Here is a 19540-nt window from a genome sequence, read left to right as displayed (position 1 = left end):
ACTCCCTTACTCTTTTTTGTTTTAAATTGATGACTACACGAGTGCTGCTTCATACACCCATGTTGAGCTCATCAATGTCATCAACTTTGCCTTCAACTTCCACCTTGCCTTTAAATACAATTGATCCTTTCTGACGCCTCTCTTTGCTTTCTCAATCTCTCTATCTCCATCGCTCGGGACAATTGTCCGCTGATATTTTTTATAAACCCACCAATTCTCATGGCTATCTTGGCTATCTGTATCACAATGGAATAAAGGGGATTACAGAGGCATGAGAGTGGAGCTTGTCCAGGTGGATTAGCAGGGATAACGGCAGAGCAGAGATGGCTGAAGTTTCTAGGAATAGTTCACAAGGTGGAGGATAGATATGTCCCACAGAGAAAGAAGTTCTCAAATGACAGGGCTAGGCAACCATGGCTGGCAAAGGAAGTTAAGGTCTGCATAATAGCCAAGGAAAGGGCATATAATGTAGCAAAAGTGAGTGTGACGTTGGATGATTAGGAAGCTTTTAAAATCCAACAAAAGGCAACTAAAAAAGCTATAAGCAGGGAAAAGATGAAATATGAGGACAGACCAGCCAATAATATAAAGCAGGATACCAGAAGTTTTTTCAGTAACATTATGAGCAAATGGGAGGTGAGAGTTGATATTGGACCACTGGAAAATGATGCTGTTGAGGAAGTAATGAGAGACAAAGAAATGGCAGATGAACTTAATGGGTACTTTGCATCTGTCTTGACTGTGGAAGACACTAGTAGTGTGCCAGTGGTCTGTGAGTGTCAGGGAGCAGGAGTGAGTGCTATTGCTACTACAAGGGAAAAAGTGCTAGGCAAACTCAAAGGTCTTAAGGTGGATAAGTCACCTGGGTCAGATGCACTATATCTAAGAGTCCTGAGAGAGGTTGCTGAAGAGATAATGGATGCATTGATCATGATCTTTCAAGAATCACTTGATTCTGGCATGGTCCCAGAGGGCGGGAAATTGCAAAAGTCACTGCACTCTTTAAGAAGGGAGGAAGGCAATAGAAAGGAAATTATAGGCCAGCTAACCTAAACTCAGTGGTTGGGAAATTGTTGGAATCTATTATTAAGGATGAAGTTTTGAGGTACTTGGAAACTAATGATAAAAAAATGAAAGTCAGCATGGTTTCTGTGAAGGGAAATCTTGCCTGACAAATCTGCTAGAGTCCTTTGAGGAAGTAACAAGCAGGGTGGACAAAGGAGAGGTTGTGGATGTCAGAAGGCATTTGATAAGGTGCCACACATAAGGGTGCTTAACAAGATAAACTCCTATGGCATTACAGGAAAGATACTGGCATGGAGACAGTGAGTAGGAATAAAAGGGGCTTTTTCTAGTTGGCTGCCAGTGACTAGTGGTGTTCTTCAGGAGTCAGTATTGGGACCGAAGCTTCTCACATTGTTTGTCAATGATTTAGATAATGGAATTGATAGCTTTGTGGTAAAGTCTGCGGATGATACAAAGATAGGTGGAGGAATAGATGGTGCTGAGGAAGCAATGTGATTGCAGCAGGAGTTAAACAAATTGGAAGAATGGGCAAAAAAGTGTCAGATGGAATAGTGTTGGGAAATGTATGATAATGCATTTTGGTAAAAGGAACAGTAGTGCGGACTATTATATAAACGGGGAGAAGGTCCAAACATCAGAAGTGCAGAAGGACTTAAAAGTCCTAATTCAAGACTCCCAGAAGGTTTATTTACAGGTTGAGTCTGTGGTAAGGAAGGGAAATGGAATGTTGGCATTTATTTCAAGGGGAATAGAATATAAAAGCAAGGAATAATGGTGAAGCTTTATAAGGTACTAGTCAGGCTACACTTAGAATATGATTACCAGTTTTGGGCCCCATATCTCAGAAAGGATGTGTTATCATTGGAGAGAATCCGGAGGAGGTTCATGAGGATGATTCTGGGAATGAAGGGGTTAACATGTGAGGAGCATTTGGCAGCTTTGGGCTTGTACTCACGAAAATTTAGAAGAATGTGGGGGGGGATCTTATTGAAACCTATTGAATGTTGAACAGACTAGATAGGGTGGATTTAGAGGGGATGTTCCTTTTGGTATCTAGAACTAGAGGGCACAGCCTCAAAATTGAGTGTCGACCCTTTAGAACAGAGGTAATGAGGAATTTTTCAGCCAGAGAGTAGCGAATCTGTGGAATGCTCTACCACAGACTGTGATGGGGGCCAAGTCCGTGCATATACTTAAGGTGGAAATTGATCGTTTCGTGATCGGTCAGGGCATCAAGGGATATGGGGAGAAGGCAGGTGTATGGGGTTGAGTGGGATCCAGGATCAGTCATGATGGAATGGCAGAGCAGACTCGATGGGCTGAATGGCCTAATTCTGTTTCTATGTCTTATGGTCTAATGATCCTAAACTTCTTCCCACTGTCTCTCCTGTAAAAATGCCATTCCAGGACATCAGAAATGACCTCCTTCTTCAAGGAATGAGGCTTCCTCCCCCTTCCTTTCCAGTCCTGAGGAAGGGTCTCTGTAAGAAACATCGACTGTTTATTTATTTCCATAGATGATGCCTGAGTTCTTCCAGTATCTGCAAGTTCTCTAGTGTTCATGAACACCACCTCAATGTATACAGATTTTTCCCTCTCTTTTCATACTACCTATTTTATATATATATATATATATATATAAACAAATTATATATATATATATACACACACAATAAGCAAAACAACAACTTTCAAGACATAGCTACTGATATTAAAACTGATTCTGACGCTCCCCTTATTGTCATATCAGCAACTCAAGGAACTGATTAGCATCTGTGCTCCAAACTTCCTCTGGTTTTAATGTTTCATCCATTAACTTTTTAATGACCACAGTGTTGACACAGACTTAAAAGCAAAATAGTCTTCTTCACACCTGAAGTGACGTCTTAACAAAAATTCACTTCCACTATGGGCCATATAATGAGACACAAGAGACTCTGAAAATGTTGGAAATCTGAATAATGCACACAATGTGCTGGAGGCACTCAGCTGGTCAGGCAGCATCTATGGAGGGTAATAAACTGTGGGTGTTTCTGGTCAAAGTCCTTCACTTGCTTTCCAGTCCTGATGAAAGGTCTTGGCCCGAAACCTTGACTGGTTATTTCTCTACGTAGATGCTGCCTGACCTGCTTTGTTCCTTCAGTATTTGGTGTGTGTGTGGGCCACAATATTGGCTCTTGATGCCATTGTCTGCCTCTGGTACACCAAAATCTCTCCACCATAGAACAGCAAGCTTGCAACGTCCTGAGTATTGGAGACAAGAAGCTCACTGCACATACACGATTAAACCTGTCACCAGAAATGTTCACTGTCATCACAACACATATGGGGGCCCTCATATATAGGCAACTCTCACACTGAGTCAATATACAGAATGTCCTACTTGGGATGTGCAATACTGAACCTTCTCTTAGGGAATGAGATAGGACAAGTATCTGAAGTGGCATTCAATGAGCATTATGGATCTTGAAGTCATAATTTTATTAGCTTTTAGATAGATAGATAGATAGATACTTTATTCATCCCCATGGGGAAATTCAACTTTTTTTCCAATGTCCCATACACTTGTTGTAGCAAAACTAATTACATACAATACTTAACTCAGTAAAAAAATATGATATGCATCTAAATCACTATCTCAAAAAGCATTAATAATAGCTTTTAAAAAGTTCTTAAGTCCTGGCGGTTGAATTGTAAAGCCTAATGGCATTGGGGAGTATTGACCTCTTCATCCTGTCTGAGGAGCATTGCATCGATAGTAACCTGTCGCTGAAACTGCTTCTCTGTCTCTGTATGGTGCTATGTAGAGGATGTTCAGAGTTTTCCATAATTGACCGTAGCCTACTCAGCGCCCTTCGCTCAGCTACCGATGTTAAACTCTCCAGTACTTTGCCCACGACAGAGCCCGCCTTCCTTACCAGCTTATTAAGACGTGAGGCGTCCCTCTTCTTAATGCTTCCTCCCCAACACGCTTCTAATATTTGTATATCTGTGTGCTTGTAATGCTACTGCAACACTGTAATTTTCTTTGGGATCAATGAAGTATCTATCTACCTAGTGATGAAGAATGAAAGGACAGGTACACAGGTCGGAATCCTGAACTGCAGCGTAGTTAACTTTGAGGGGATTAGGCTGGTTCTAGCAGAGACTGATTGGGCGAGCCTGTTAGAAGAGAAAGGAATAAATAGCAAGTGGGAGGCTTTTAAGACTGAAATAGCAAGATTCTGGGAGCAGTATGTTCCTGTTATGATGAAGGATAAACCCAGCAGGTTTAGAGAACCTCGGCTGCTGAGAGATACGGCGATCTCATCAAGAAAAAGCAAGCATACATTGATTGGGTTTAGGAGGTTGGAATGAATAAATCCCTGACATCATTAGTGGGGGGGGGGGGGGGGATATCTGGGAGGAATTCTGAGAGATAGGACCAGCCAGCATTTGGATAGACAGTCTGATTAGCAGAAGTCAGCACAGCTTCTGCAACGGAAGTGGTGCTTGACGAAACATTTAGAGTTTTTTGAAAACTAAATCGAAAAGGTAGATGAGAGCAGAGGAGCTGATATTGTCTATGTGGACTTTAGCAAGGCCTTTGACTAAGTGCCACATGGTAGGCTGGTCTGGAAGGTTAGAGCCCAGGGCATGCAGGGAAAGCTAATTAGGTGGATTCAAGATTGGCTTGGAGATAGGAGACACAGGCTGGTAGTTGAAGGTTGTTTCTTAGAATGGAGGCCAATGACTGGTAGGGTGCCACAGGGGCCGAAGGTGAGGCCCTTGTTATTAATTATTTATATAAATGATTTGGATGCAAGTGCACAAGATTTGATCGGTAAATTTACAGATGACTTGAACTAGAAGCTGTCATTGATGGTGAAGAAGGTTATTGTAGATTACTAATATATCGCAATCAGACAAGGAAGTGAGCCAAGGAATACCAAATGGATTTCAATAGAGGGAAGTGTGAGGCAATGCACTTTGGAAAGCCAAGCCAGTGTAGGACTTACACTATGAACAGTAGAGGGCGCTACGGGGTACAATGGAACAGAGGGACATAGGAGTGTAAATGCATTGAAAGTGGTGTCACAGATAGACATGATGGTGAAAAAGGCATTCAGAACTCTGACATACGTCAGTCAGGGCCTTGATTATAGAAATTGGGACATTATGTTGTAGTTGTAATAGTCATTGGAGAGGATGCATTACAGAACTGTGCACAGATTTGGTCACCAGGTTATAGGAAAGACATAGTTAAACTAGAAAGAGTGCAGAAAGGATTTGTAGGGATGTTCCAAAAACTAGAGGGCCTGAGTTAGAGGAAGAGGTTGGCCAGGCTATATGTTTATTGCTGGGTGTGGAGGAAAATAAGTGGTGAACTTATAGAAATATTTACAATTATGGGACCATAGATACAGTAACAGTCTTTTCCCCGGGGCAGGGGAGTCTAAATTTGTGGTACATAGATTCAGGGTGAGAGGGGAGAGATTTAACAGGGAGCTGAGGGTCAACTTCTATACACAGAGGGTGGTGAGTATATGGAATGAGCTACAGATGAAATGGTTGAGGCAGGCAAGATATCGTTTAAGAAGCACTTGGATCAGTACAAGTAAGGTTTAGCTGGATTTGGGTCCAAAACATGAAATTGGGCCTAGTTGGTTGAACACCGTGGTTGGCCTGGACTTGATAGACCAAAAGGCTTGTGAGTCACTGATTCTAGTTTGCATATGTGCACTACGTCTACCTCTGATAGGATATTTCTGTGTATTCCCTAGGTGGCATTGCAGGATATTTTTTTGGATCCAAAGTTTCTATTCCTTATGCTATCCATATTTACCTTATATTGGAAAAATGGTGCCAACCCTTGAACATTCTGCTCTTAGTTACAAAGGTATCAACTGCACCAAATACTTTGCACAACCCTTCACAACTCATTAAAATATCTTAAATCTTCTCATCAGAGCTCCCAAGCAAACCCAAGCAAATTTATTACAGTCTAACATCAATGGCACGGTATTACCACAGGGGACATGGTAGCGTAACCAGTTAGTGCAATGTTATTACAGCTCTTGGCATTGAAGTTTGGAATTCAATTCCAGCGTCCTTTGTAAGAAAGTTTGTACATCCTTCGTGTGTGTGCTTGGGTTTCTTCCAGGTGTCCTGGTTTCCTCCAACTGTCCAAAGATATACCAGTTAGTAGGTTAAATAGTCATTGTAAATTTTCCTGTGATTAGGCTAGGGTTGTTGTTGGGCTCATTGGGCTGGAAGGGCCTGCTCCTTCCATTATCTCTAAATAATGACTTAATATAATAAAATATCCTGTACTCTTTATTTGCCTCACTGCTTAGTTTGATAGTGTTTGTAGAAGGGATGCAGTGAAAGGGTGGTATAAAATTACAAAAATTTAATGTCCTTTGCTCAGATGCCAACTTGCCAGTCTTCCTACCCTCTGTGCTTTAGGGCATCGATTGCGCTTTCATGAAGAAGCTACAGTCAGAAGAAATGCACCATCAACACCAGACACAAGAGATCCTTCCTCTTCTTCTAATGGTGAGAAAATCTCCTTTAATTCCAATGCGACTACAAAGCAGCATGGTAATGTAGCAGTTAGCACAATCGCTTCACGGTGCCAGCAATCAATAATCGAGGTATGATTCCCGTTCCTGTCTGTAAGGAGTATGTACGTTCTCCCCATGACTGCGTGAGCTTCCTCTGGGTGCTCTGGTTTTCTCCCGCATTCCAAAGATGTACAGTTAGGTTTTTTGCAGGAATTATGGTAATGCATGCATTTCACTCAAAGTTTTGATATTTCAATGTACCATGTTGGATCTCTGTTATTTTTCTGACACTTAGGGTTCTTCTGGAATGGCGAGGAGTTTGAAATCTTAATGGTAATTTATTTTAAAATTTAAACACATACAAATACTAAACAAACTAAGTGAAGAATTGGGAAGCAAAGCAGAGATTCAGTGAAAAGCAAATATGAAAAGGGCGAAGAAAAGAATAAAGATTGTGCCCTGGAAAAATCCATCACCTTTATAATCGAGTTAAGAGAAATTTCTTAAATAAGAATAGACCTATCAATGGTTGCACAACTACATCATACGGGTAAAATCCTAACACTTAGCCAATGAAAAATGAGAAATGTGATCAACTGTTATGTAACTGCTATACCACTTTATGCCAATAAGTGGGGATGAACCATCACATACTCTGAAAAATACACAAATTTGTTAAAGAAGTTAAAATTATGATTAAACTATGATTTTAGTCTTATATTAATTCATCTAATACCTTATAAAAGTATTTAAAACAGTTGATTCTAACAACTGTGACAAAAAAGCCCATCTCTTTAATCTTTAAATGGTAAGGTGTATAACAGCTTTTATTAGGAAAACCTAAATCTAGGAGGAACCACTATTATCTTGCCATCTTTTGGAATTTTAGAGGTCTTCTCCACCAACTTGTGTTTCCATTGCCTTAAAGAGACTCATCCTTGCTGAAAATGCAAGTTCCATTTTAATACCAACCTACCTTCCATCACAAATCTACCTCTCACAGCAATTGGGCACCATGGTAGTGTTATGGTTAACTCAACGCTATTACAGCTTGGTGCATTCTGGAGTTTGGTGTTCAATCTGTTGCCACCTGTGAGGAGTCTGTATGTTCTCCTCATGAACTGCGTGAGTTTCCTCCCAGTGCTCTGGTTTTGTCCCGTGATTAGGCTAGTACTAAACAGGTGGGTTGCTGTGCAGTACAGCTCAGTGTGCTTGAAGAGCCCTTTTCCATGCTGTATGTCCAAATAAAACGTAATTTTTTTTCAAAGCAACACAAACAAAATTCTGGAGGAACTCAGCAGGCCAGGCAGCGTCTATGACAAAAAAGCACAGTTGACCCTTCATCAGGACTGGCAAAAGATGGGGAGTCAGAGTAAGATAGCATACCTGATATATAGCATTTATAATTCTCCAATCATTTAAGTTTAAGCTATTGGTTGAGTGATTGGATCAAGACAATTCTTACTGAACTCACTAGGTATTTTCTCCTCTTACCATTTGGCAGGAGGTACAAAAGCTCAAAGTCCCTCATCACCAGATTTAAGAACAGTTACTTCCCTTCAACCATTTAGTTCTTGAACCAACTGGCAAAACCCTAATTGCTACAGTTTAGCAACATTATGACCATTTTGCACTAAAATAGACATTGTTTTCTTCTGTTCTAATGTGCTTTCTTGTAAAAATTGGGTATGTTTCTCTTGTGAATGCTGCTTATATGATGCTTCGTGCCTGTGATGCGCTGCAAGTAAGCTAGAACCCTATGCGTGTGTATATATATATTTGTGCAGATGACAACACAACTTTGACTTTGTTCTTCTGACCATATCTGTAGAAAAAATTTAGGAGAGATTTAAATCAGGGTTTGAAAAGTCATAGGAAATTTGTATAGGAGAATCTCCTATAGTCAAAGGATTTAGAATAATTGGAAAAAGAACTTGAAAGGAGATAAGGAGGGTATTTTTAAAAAGTTGTTGTCTGAAAACATGGGGCAGCAATAACTTTCAAAGTGATTTGGATGCATAAAATTGGATGGAAGGCTGGCTGACTATTAGGAATCAGCCATGACAGGCTGACTATCATGGACCATTCAGTTATCTGATGGTGGAAGGTAAAAAAACTGTTTCTAAGTTATTGAATATGGATTCAGAAACTCCTGTCCCTCGTCCCTGCTGGTGGTAATGAGAAGAAAGCTTGTACCAGATAGTGAAGGTCTTTAATGATGGATGCTGCCTTCCTGAGATACCGCCTCTTGAAGATATCCTTGATGGTGATGATGGTGGTGATTGAGCTGGCTGACTCTACAATCCTTTGCAGCCTCTTGCAAGCCTGTGTACTGTAAGCTCCATCCCAGCCTGTACACCAGGTTGTGAAGGAGAAACAGGTGTCTCAGCAGGGAATGAATCAGACATGTAAGACACTTCATTCAATAACCAGGCTGAAGACGTTAATTGAGTAACTCGGTCTGTAAGCAATGCTTTAAACTAAATAGAGGGGAGAGTTCTGAGAGAGGGAAGTTTAGGAAATTTGAGGAAAAAGAAGGCAGCTATGCAGTGTAGTAAATTGTATAATAATATATAATAACATGTCAGGATGGGACAGAGTGTGCAAAGCTATGAGTGTATCTCCAATTAAAGTTAGAATAGGGGAAAATAGTAAAGATACAAAATTAAAGTCACTTTATTTCAGTGCACACAAGGGTTTGTAACAAGATTAATTAATGTACAAATACAAAAAAATATGAGTACAGTCTGATTAGCCATTATTAAAATGGGGTTTACAAAATAACCAAAGTAGGAATTAATTATTATAAAAAATAACTTTAGAAGACATAGAGAAAAAAGAAAAGAAGGAAGGGATCTTAATAATAAATAAAGGTATAAAGGCTTTTATCAATGCACACAAAATTCTGCAGAAATTCAATGGTTCACGGAGCATTTATAATGGAAAATAAACAGTTGATGTTTTAGACTGAGTCCATTCATGACTGGATGGGAAGGGCAGAAGCCAGAATAAGAGTAGGGTTTTATTTCTACTGTTTTCTGTATTCTTTGTTTCCAATCATGATGAAGGATCTCAGCCAGAAACACCGACTGTTCATTTTCCTTCATAGATGCTGCCTGACCTATTGAGTTCCTCCAGATTTTCAGCATCTGCAGCCCCTCTGCAGTCTCCCTTGTGACTTTGCAAAGGCAGTTATCGGTTGAGTCTCTCCTTTCATTGAGAGAAGTAGAGGAGAATGGTAGTGAATCAATCAGTGAAAATTAAATATTACAATTAAGGCAGTACTGTATATCACTCACAATTTTCAATTTTCATTGATGTCATAAGTGGCATGATATTTAAAGCACCACAGAGAATTTACACCAGGCTTCATCACAAATCATCAAAGTATTAAATTCTCTTTTAAACCCCTTTTGCATACCCTCAGGTGATCATTTTGAATGCTGAGAAATGTTGCTTATAAAACATTGTTGATCAATACATTGTGCTGGAAGGTTACTTTTGACAGTGGATGTTTCAGAAGTTGTTTCATCCATGTTAGGAAGAGACAATTTTAGAACTGACTCTCCAGACTTAATTTGATTTATGGCTGGAAGTCAGACTCATATATGAGAAACTTTATCTCTGTCATTCACAGTCCAGAGAGATTAATTATCCTCAGAAAGTACAAATGAAATCACAACAGTAAATACCATAAGGCATAAAAAAGGGACTTGGTCATCAGCCCCAAGAGTCTGCTCTGCCATTCCATCATGGCTGATTTATATTTCCTCTCAACCCATTCTCCTGCCTTCTCACAGTAATCTTTGACACCCTTATTAAACAAGAATCCATCAATCTCCACTTTAATTATACCCAATTATTTGGCCTCCGCAGCCATTTGTGGCAATGAATTCCACAGATTCTCCATCCTCTGACAAAAAAAAATCCTCCTCATCTCTGTTCTAAAGGGATTTCCTTCTATTCTGAAGCTGTGTCCTCTGGTCCTAGACTTCCTCCATAATAGGAAACATTATCTCCACGTCCACTCCATCTAGGCCTTTTAATATTTGATAGGTTTTAATGAAATCCCCTATCATTTTTCTAAACTCCAACAACTACAGGCCTAGAGCCATGAAATGCTTTGCGTACATTAACGCTTTAATTCCTTGGATTATTTTTGTGAACGTCCTCTGGGCCCTCTCCAATGCCAGCACATCCTTTCTAGATATGTGGCCCAAAATTGCTCACAATACTCCATATGCAGTCTTCCAATGCATTATAAAGCCTTAATATTACATTGTTGTTTTTGTAATCTATTTCTCTCGAAATGAATGCTACAATTGCATTTGTCTTCCTTACCACCAACTCAACCTACAAGTTAACCTTAACGAAATCTTACACTGAGACTCCCAAGGCCCTTTGCACCAGCGATTTCTGAATTTGCTCCCTGTTTAAAAAGAAGTATATGCCATTATTCCTTTTACCAAAGTGCACTTCCCTACACTATTTTCCATCTTCCACTTCCTTGTTCATTCTCCTAATTTATCCAAGTCTTTACTTCAAGCTACCTGCTCTTCTTCCTATCTTTGTATTGCCCAAAAATGCGGCCACAGAACCATTAATTCTGCCATTTAAATCACTGACACAACATGAAAAGTAGTAGATCCAATACCGACCCCTGTGGAGCACCACTAGTTACCAGCCTCCAACCAGAAATGACCCCTTTTATTCCAACTTTTTGTCTTCTGCCAGTCAGTCAATCTTGGTTCCATGTTAGTATCTTTCCTGTAATACCCTGGGCGCTTATCTTGTTCAGCAGCTTCAAGTTTAGCACTTTGTCAAAGGCCTTTTGAAAATCCAAGTGAAAAATATCCACTGACTTTCCTTTGTCTATCCTGTCTGTTATTTCCTCAAAAATTCCCACAGTTTAAGGAAACCACACTGTCTTTGGCCCGTTTTATCAATTGCCTCCAAGTACCTGCAAAGTCTTATCCTTAATAGTGGATTCTAACATCTTGCTAACCTCTACAGCCAGGCTCACAGGACTATGATTTTTGCCTACTTTCCCCTCCCTCCCTTCTTATAGAGTGGAATGACTTCTGCAATTTTTTAGTGCTCTGGAAAAATCCCAGAATCTAGTGATTCTTGAAAGATAATTACAAATACCTCTACAATTTCTTCAGCTACCTCTTTCAGAATCCTGGGGTGCAGTCCATCTGGTCCAGGTGACTTATCCACTTTTAGACCTTTCAGCTTCTGAAGCACCTTCTGCTCAGTAATAGCAACTACACTCACTTTTACCTCCTGATACTCAAGAATTTTTGACATCCTGCTGGTATTTTCCAGTGAAGACTGACGCAAAATAGCTATTAATTTCATCTGGCATTTTTTGTCTCCCCTTATCAACTCTCCAGCATCATTTTTGAGCAGTCCATTGTCCATTCTTGACTCTCTTTTACTCTTTATATATCTGAATAATCTTTCAGTATCATCTTTTATATTATTGGCTAGATTACCATGATATTTAATCTTTTCTCTCCTTATTGCTTTCTCAGTTGCCTTCTGTTGGCTTTTCAAAGTTTCCCTATCCTCTAGCTTCCCATTAAGTTTATGCTATATTGTATTCCCTCTCTTTTGTCTTTATTCTGTTTTTGACTTCCCTTGTCAGCCATAGTGGTTCATCCTCCCTCTAGAATTCTTCTTCTTTGGGATAAACTGATCCTGCATCTTCCAAATTACTGAGAAACTCCAGGTATAGTTGCTTTACCTTCTTCCCTGCTCGTGCCCGCTTCCAGCCAACTTCAGCCAGCTCCTCTCTCTTGCTTCTGTAATTCCCTTTACTTCACAGATACTTACAATCTTAGATTCTTCTTCTCAAAATGCAGGGTAAATTCGGTCATATTACATTCACTGGTTTTGAAGGGTTCCTTTACCTTAAGCTTCATAATCAAATCAGGTTCATTACATAATGCCTAAACCAGAACTGCCTTTTCCATGGTGGGCTTGATCATCAGCTGCTCTGAAAAGCTACCTCATAGGAATTCTTTCTGTTGGGATCTAGTACCAACCTAATTTTCTCAATCTACCTGCATATTGAAATCTCCCACGACCATCGGAACATTGCCCTTTCTACATGCATTTTGTACTTCATAGCCCACATTCTGGCTACTGTTCAGAGGCCTTTACATAAACCCCATCAAGCTTTTTGTTACCCCTGCAATTTCTTAACTTTCTAAGGATTTGGTTTCATTTTTTACTGACAGAACCACCCCATCCCATCTGCCTTCCTGCCTGTCCTTTTGATGCGATCTGTATTGGACAATTCCTGTGATCTTCTTTCAACCGTGACTCAGTGATACTCACAATGCCATACCTGCCAATTTCTAACCACACTATATGATCATTTACTTTATTTTATATATCCCATGCATTCAAATGTAACAATTCCAAGAATACATTTAACAGCCTTCTGTTCAATTTTGTCTCCAGTTTCCTGAAGTTAAATTCTTAACCCTTTCTAAAGTTTTTACCTTATTTTTTATTCTGGAGACATCAATAACCTCTCTTGCACTCTCCTTCCCTTCCCTTTCCATACTTTTCCAAGATGTTGTCCCCACCCCCCCCCCCAATATTAAGTTTAACCCTTACATACCATTCGGGTGAAATTTGACCCAGATATTTGACAGCAGTAAAAACACTCTTAATGCCATCTTTTAGCCGAAATTTGATGACTTTTCCAAAATGTGCAAAAATGAAAATATTTTAAAATGTTATACTTTTGTACAGGTGCTACAAATTTTTGTACATTGAGACTCTTCCCGGTCAAATTTGACCTGTATCTATTGAAATGGATTTTAGATCTCTGAAACATTAATTAAGGATTAATCACCAATTTATTAATGTCAGATGGGCTATTTATACATTCAAAATAGATCTGTTGTTCAAAATTTGGTATAGACACTTGTTATGAGGGGATTCTTGGACCGGGTCAAAATTGACCTGGACCATACTGTGAAGGTATAGAATATGAACCGTATGTAAGGGTTAAAGCCCTATCCACAACCCTAGTTATGCGATATGCCAGGACCCTGATCCCAGCATGGTTCATGTGGAGCCCATCCCATTGGAACAGCTCCCTCCTTCCCCAATACCATGCCAATATCCAACAAATTCAAACTTACCTCACCCACACAATAATCTTTGAGCCACACATATTGGTCTCTGATCTTTTCCATGCCAATTTACATGTGACTCAGCTAACAATCCAGTGATTAATACCTTATTGATTCTGTGTTTTAATTTAGACCCCAGCTGCTGAAATTCTCTCAGCAGAACCCGTCTCCTTGATCTTCCTATGTCATTGGTATCTACATCGACCATGATAGCTGGATCTTTCCCCTCCCACTCCAATTCCTCTGCAAGTCAGTTGATGTGTCCCCAAACCAGGCAGCAGGCAAGCAACACAGCCTTCGGGACCCTCAATTGTTGAGACAGAGAATTCTGTCTATTCACCTGGCCACACTATCCTCAATTACAATTACCTTTCCCTTCTCTCCCGACCCTTGAAAGGCTCCCTGAACTACAATATCAGGGTTCTGTTGCTTATCCTTCCTACAGCCTGCACTCTCAACCTCAGCGGAAGGAAGAATTTCAGACACGTTGGACAAGCTGAGGCTCCTCCCCCTACCCGCCCCACTCACAGTCACGCCCTCTTGGCCACAGACTGAATTTGAAATACTTAATGGGTGTGACTGCCTCCTGAAAATCAATGTCCAGTTAACTCATACCTCCCCTGATGCATTGCAGAGTTTGAAGCTCAGATTCCAGGTCATCAACTTTGAGCCTGAGTTCCTTGAGCAGCCAACACTTGCTGCAGATGTGGTCACCAGGAACCACAATGGGGTCCTCCAACTCCCCCATCATGATGTTACACACCACCTGATTCTACATCCCTACTTTATTTAATTTGTTGTAGGGTAATATCTTTTCAGTTATCTACTACTGAATATACATATGTGTGTAGTGTAGGCCTCCGTTAGTCTCGATAGACCATGGATTTGCGCCTTGGAAAGTTTCCAGGGCGCAAGCCTGGGCAGGGTTTTTTTTTTAAGGAAGACTGGCAGTTACCCAAGCTGCAAGTCTCCCCTCTCCACGCCACTGATGTTGTCCAAAGGAAGGGCATTAGGACCCATACAGCTTGGGACCGGTGTCATCGCAGAGCAATGTGTTGTTAAGTGCCTTGCTCAAGGACACACACGCAGCCTCAGCTAAGGCTCGAACTAGCGACCTTCAGATCACTAGACGAACGCCTTAACCACTTGGCCACGTGCCAACACTATATACATATAAAAACCCTTCTAAATTAATATATCCCCATTAAGGACATATGTGACAGAAAGGTTCCAGCAAATGGTCAGTAACATCATGAAGCATTCCACCTCCCCTGCTCATGGACTGTTTGTCTTACTCCCAGCAGGGAGAAGGCTATGTAGCATCCACACCAGGATCACCAGAATCAAAATAGTTACTTTCCCCAAGCAGTAAGACTGATCAACACTGTCATTCACTAACGGTGCCCTCCACAACTTGCACTACCACTGCTTGATCATTTCCTGTCAGTCACCCTACGTACAGACGCTCCTGTCCCTAGCATTACTTTATGGACATACAATCAAACTATGTATATACTGCAAGCTATAATATTTATATTTATTATGTTTTTTTATTGGGTTCCTTATCTTATTGTGTCTCTTTTTGTGCTGTATCGGTTCCAGGGTAACAATTATTTCTTTCTCCTTTACCCTAATGCACTGGAAATGACATTAAACAATCTTGAATATAACTACTGTAATATAACTATAAAAACATAACTACTATATATATCTATAAATACTATATAAGAAGTACACCATGGGCTTACATTTGGTGCTACTTGTACACCACAATCCATTGTGTTTAGTGAGAATACACTTCAATACTTTTGACAGATAAAGTGACTGTGAGAAATATTTGAAAAGCAGTGACCCCGGCCATCAGTTTTCGTCATTAGTTCTTCTCCTCCATTCCAACATAAATCAAACTGTGAAGAGACATATCATAGTATTTGCCATATGTAGTTTGGCCTTGGTCACTCTGGGGTTTGTGGAACTATTGCAGTACCATGAGATTTTTTTATAAAACCCAATGCCTGTGGTTTGTATGCCTGCAGGGTTTTGAATCCACATGTGTGCTCAACCTTAAAAACAAACATCTCCATTGCACACATATATAGCTATTGGGTTATTGGATCAAGTGCAGTAAAATCAGCCTGCATGGGTTTCCGCATCTCAAGTGGTCAGCAAAACGTGTAAAACACTCATCGGCTCATGTTTCAGAGCTATCCTAAAATAAAGCACAGGTCCTGTTTAAAGGCTGCCAGCTCACTTTACTTCAGGAATGTGCACAAAGAGGTTATTGCAAGCATGGTTGTGCAATCACAAAGTATAATTACAGGCAAATGTGGTGCTAATGTTTGCCATCTCATCTTTCCTCAATGGATAATGTTTAGCTACACCTACTGAATGTGAGTTGTGCTATTACATTTATGCCACTTTGTATATTTTACAACAGATATCTGATATAATCTAGTGCTTCAAAAGTTGGGACTATTTCCATTATTATAGTTCTTCTTCCTAGGCTTTCCATTGGGTTCAATGATTTGTTTCCACTCTGGTTTTTTGGGCTTTGGGGTAACTGAGGAGACCAATGTAGGAATCATAGACTCTTCCTCAGGGTGTGATTGTGGAGTGTGGGTAGCTTCTGAAGTGGTGAACTCCTTCCATTTGCACCATGTGAATTGTGCCTCTGTAGATTCCCAATGGATAGACTTGAGGTTCTCAAAACCATTCCAAATGCTCCACATTGATTGATCTTAGGCCAGAGATTCCCAGGGATCAGGAACTGTTCAAAGATGATTTGAGTGCATCATCAAATCTTTTCCTCTGTATGTCTCATAATCTCTCTCTGGGATGCGCCCTGAATAGAGTGTTACATTTCAATAACCTGACATCAGGCACACAAACAACATAAACATCACAGTGGAGCTATCTAGTTGTAGCCAGGGCTGAATACTGGGAGTCATTGGTTCGTTTAGCTTTCCAGAGGATTTGGAGAGTTTTGTGGATGACGTTGGTATTATATTTCTAATGCCTTGAAGTATTTGTTGTAGGTAATCCATGTCCCAGAAGCATTGAAGAGGGCAGAGATCATTACAGCTCTAAAGACCATCTGTTTTGTACCAGGCTTTATGTCTTCAATAATATATTCAAACAACCATTTTTTTCTTTCAACCAAAGGCTGTACTGGTGCATTGAAGTTGATGGTGGACTTTCATCATCAATGTCTGTCTTCTCTGAGAGGTGGCTTCTGGGATATAAGAAATGGTCCAGGATCTCACCAGGAAACTTTATCGTCGGATGCTGGCATAGTACAACAGGAGCAAGTTGCTGAAGGTGCTTTGCCTTGAGGATGTTGAGTTTAAGGTCCATCCTCACACATGATTCAGTGAACGAGATGATGGCTTTAAGCTTGGCCTCCAGAGCACACTAATATAAGTGTTATCAACACATTGGAGCTCACCTCTGTGCTTGCATTAACATTGACCTTTGGTTTTGGACTGTACTAACTTGATGTTAAGTAGTTTCTCATTAGTTTAGCCCCACCCTTGCAGAAAGATTGTTGGAAGTGAGATACAACGATTCAATGATTCAAAGTACATTTATTATCAAAATATATATGCAGTATACAACCCTGAGATTTGCCTTCCTCACAGACAGCTATGAAACAAAGGAACCCAAAAAAACAAAGGAAACCATGGAACCCATTCAAAGGAAATCATCAACCTCTCCCCACCCCACACCAAATCGTGCAACTGGCAACAACAAAACGATCAAAAAACTCAGAAAATAAAGCACAAAATTGAAAGAGCCCAGGAGCATATTTGCTTAGTGTTTGTTATCCTCAGGCTGACCCGAGTCCAAGTTGCCCAAAATAGCAACCAAAAAAGGAGCATCCAGAAATCAGAAACACTTTATAACCAAAAACTTCAGAGTCCAATCCACAAATTGTGACAATTAAACCTTGCCCAAGAACTCCAGCACTGTCTTCCAATGGCATCAAGGGAGAGAGAGAGAGAGAAAGAGAGAGAGTGACCACTTGAATGCACAGACCTTCCTTCAAGAGCAGTGAGCAAGAGAAAGCAAGAGAGAGAGAGACTGTCACAGGCAGCCATCTTCCTCTGGCAGCAGAGAGCAAGAGGCTGGTAAATGGCACCAAACACCCTCCAGCCTTGCACACTCACCTTGGTGACTTCAGTCTTCAGAACTGAGGAATTCAATCTGAAAAAAGACTGAGAAAAGTGTCAGTGCAATGGTGCATCGTGTTTGACATTGGTGTGATCTTTGATGTGGTGAGGATTGTGGTTTGCATGCAACCATGAAGCAAATGTAATATGGCGAAAAGTTTCTGTTGGGCATCAAATTTGGATAGGTATTTATTTACTTATTGAGATATGGTGCGGAATAGGCTTTTCCGGTCCTTCGAGCTGTGCTGCCCAGCAATCCCCCAATTTAATCCTAGCCTAATCACGGGACAACTTAGAATGACAAATTAACCTACCAACTGGTATGTCTATAGACTGTGGGAGGAAACCGGAGCACCCAAAGGTAACCCACGCGGTCACAGGGAGAACACACAAACTCCATACAGGCAGCAGCGTGAATTGAACCCAAATCGCTGTACTGTAGAGCATTGTACTAACCACTACGTTACCATGCTGCCTGACATCTGCAGAATCTTTGTGTGTATTGCTGTGGATCTCCAGCATCTGCAAGTTTGCTTGTGCTCATAAACACCACGTCACTATTCTTTGGCTCACTTTTTGCGCCAGTGCTGGCAGTGATGGGACTTGCCGAGTCTACAACCATCTTTACTGTCCTTTGCATGGCCCTTCCATACCCGATGGTGATGCTCTCCACGGCACATCTCCAGAAATCTTTGGTGACACACAAAACCTTCTCAAACACCTAACGAAGTATAGCGGCTGTCATGCCCTCTTCATGATTGCATTAAAATATTGGGCCCAGGATATACCTCAGAGATGTTGACACCCAGGAGCTTGAAATTGCCCACCCTTTCCACTGCTGGCCCATTGATAATTACTGCTGAGTGTTCCCCTGCCTTCCCCTTCCTAAAGTTCATCATCAATTCCCTGGTGTTACTGATGTTGAGTGTGCGGTTGTTGTTGTGACACCACTCAATCAGCCGATCGATCTCACTCCTATACACCACCTTCTGAGATTCTGCTGACAACAGTTGCGTCATTAATGAAGTTATTGATTGCACTGGTGCTGTGCATTTGTCCACGCAGTCTTGAATATAGAGAGAGTAGAGCAGTGGGCTAAGCACACATCCTTCAAATGCCGCAATGCTGATTGTCAGTGAGGAGATGTCATTCCTGCTTTGCAAACAGCAAGTCCAGAGACCCAGGTTTTCAAGCTTATTACTTTTTTATTACTGATGGGATGGTGGTGTTGAATGCTGAGCTGTTCAGGCTGCTAACTTGAAAAACCATCAATATTGTGATTTTCTGTGATGCGAGACCCCTTTTCCCGTTGATACCTATTTTATAAATTGAGATGCATGCTTACGGGATTCACTTTCCTCACATGATGCCATTTTATTGCTGATAAAATAAGCCACTGTCATTATTTAAATTTGGGGCCAACATTTGACTCGGGAGATGGAGAAGTCTCATAGATTAGTAAAGGGTTCGGGAAGTTGGGATATCAGAGAAGAGGATGGGATTCAATGATTGAGGTTCATGGGAGAAAGAACAGGGGTTCCCAACCTTTTTTATGCCATAGACCAATACCGTTAAGCAAGGGGTCCATGGACACCAGCTTGGGAGCTGGGGGAAGGAATAATGGGTTAAATTGCAGTGACTTTGT

Source organism: Hemitrygon akajei, chromosome 5 (assembly GCF_048418815.1).
Source record: "Hemitrygon akajei chromosome 5, sHemAka1.3, whole genome shotgun sequence".
NCBI lineage: Eukaryota > Metazoa > Chordata > Chondrichthyes > Myliobatiformes > Dasyatidae > Hemitrygon > Hemitrygon akajei.
The sequence above is the reverse complement of the archived record's forward strand: the minus strand, read 5'-3'. Positions refer to the sequence as shown.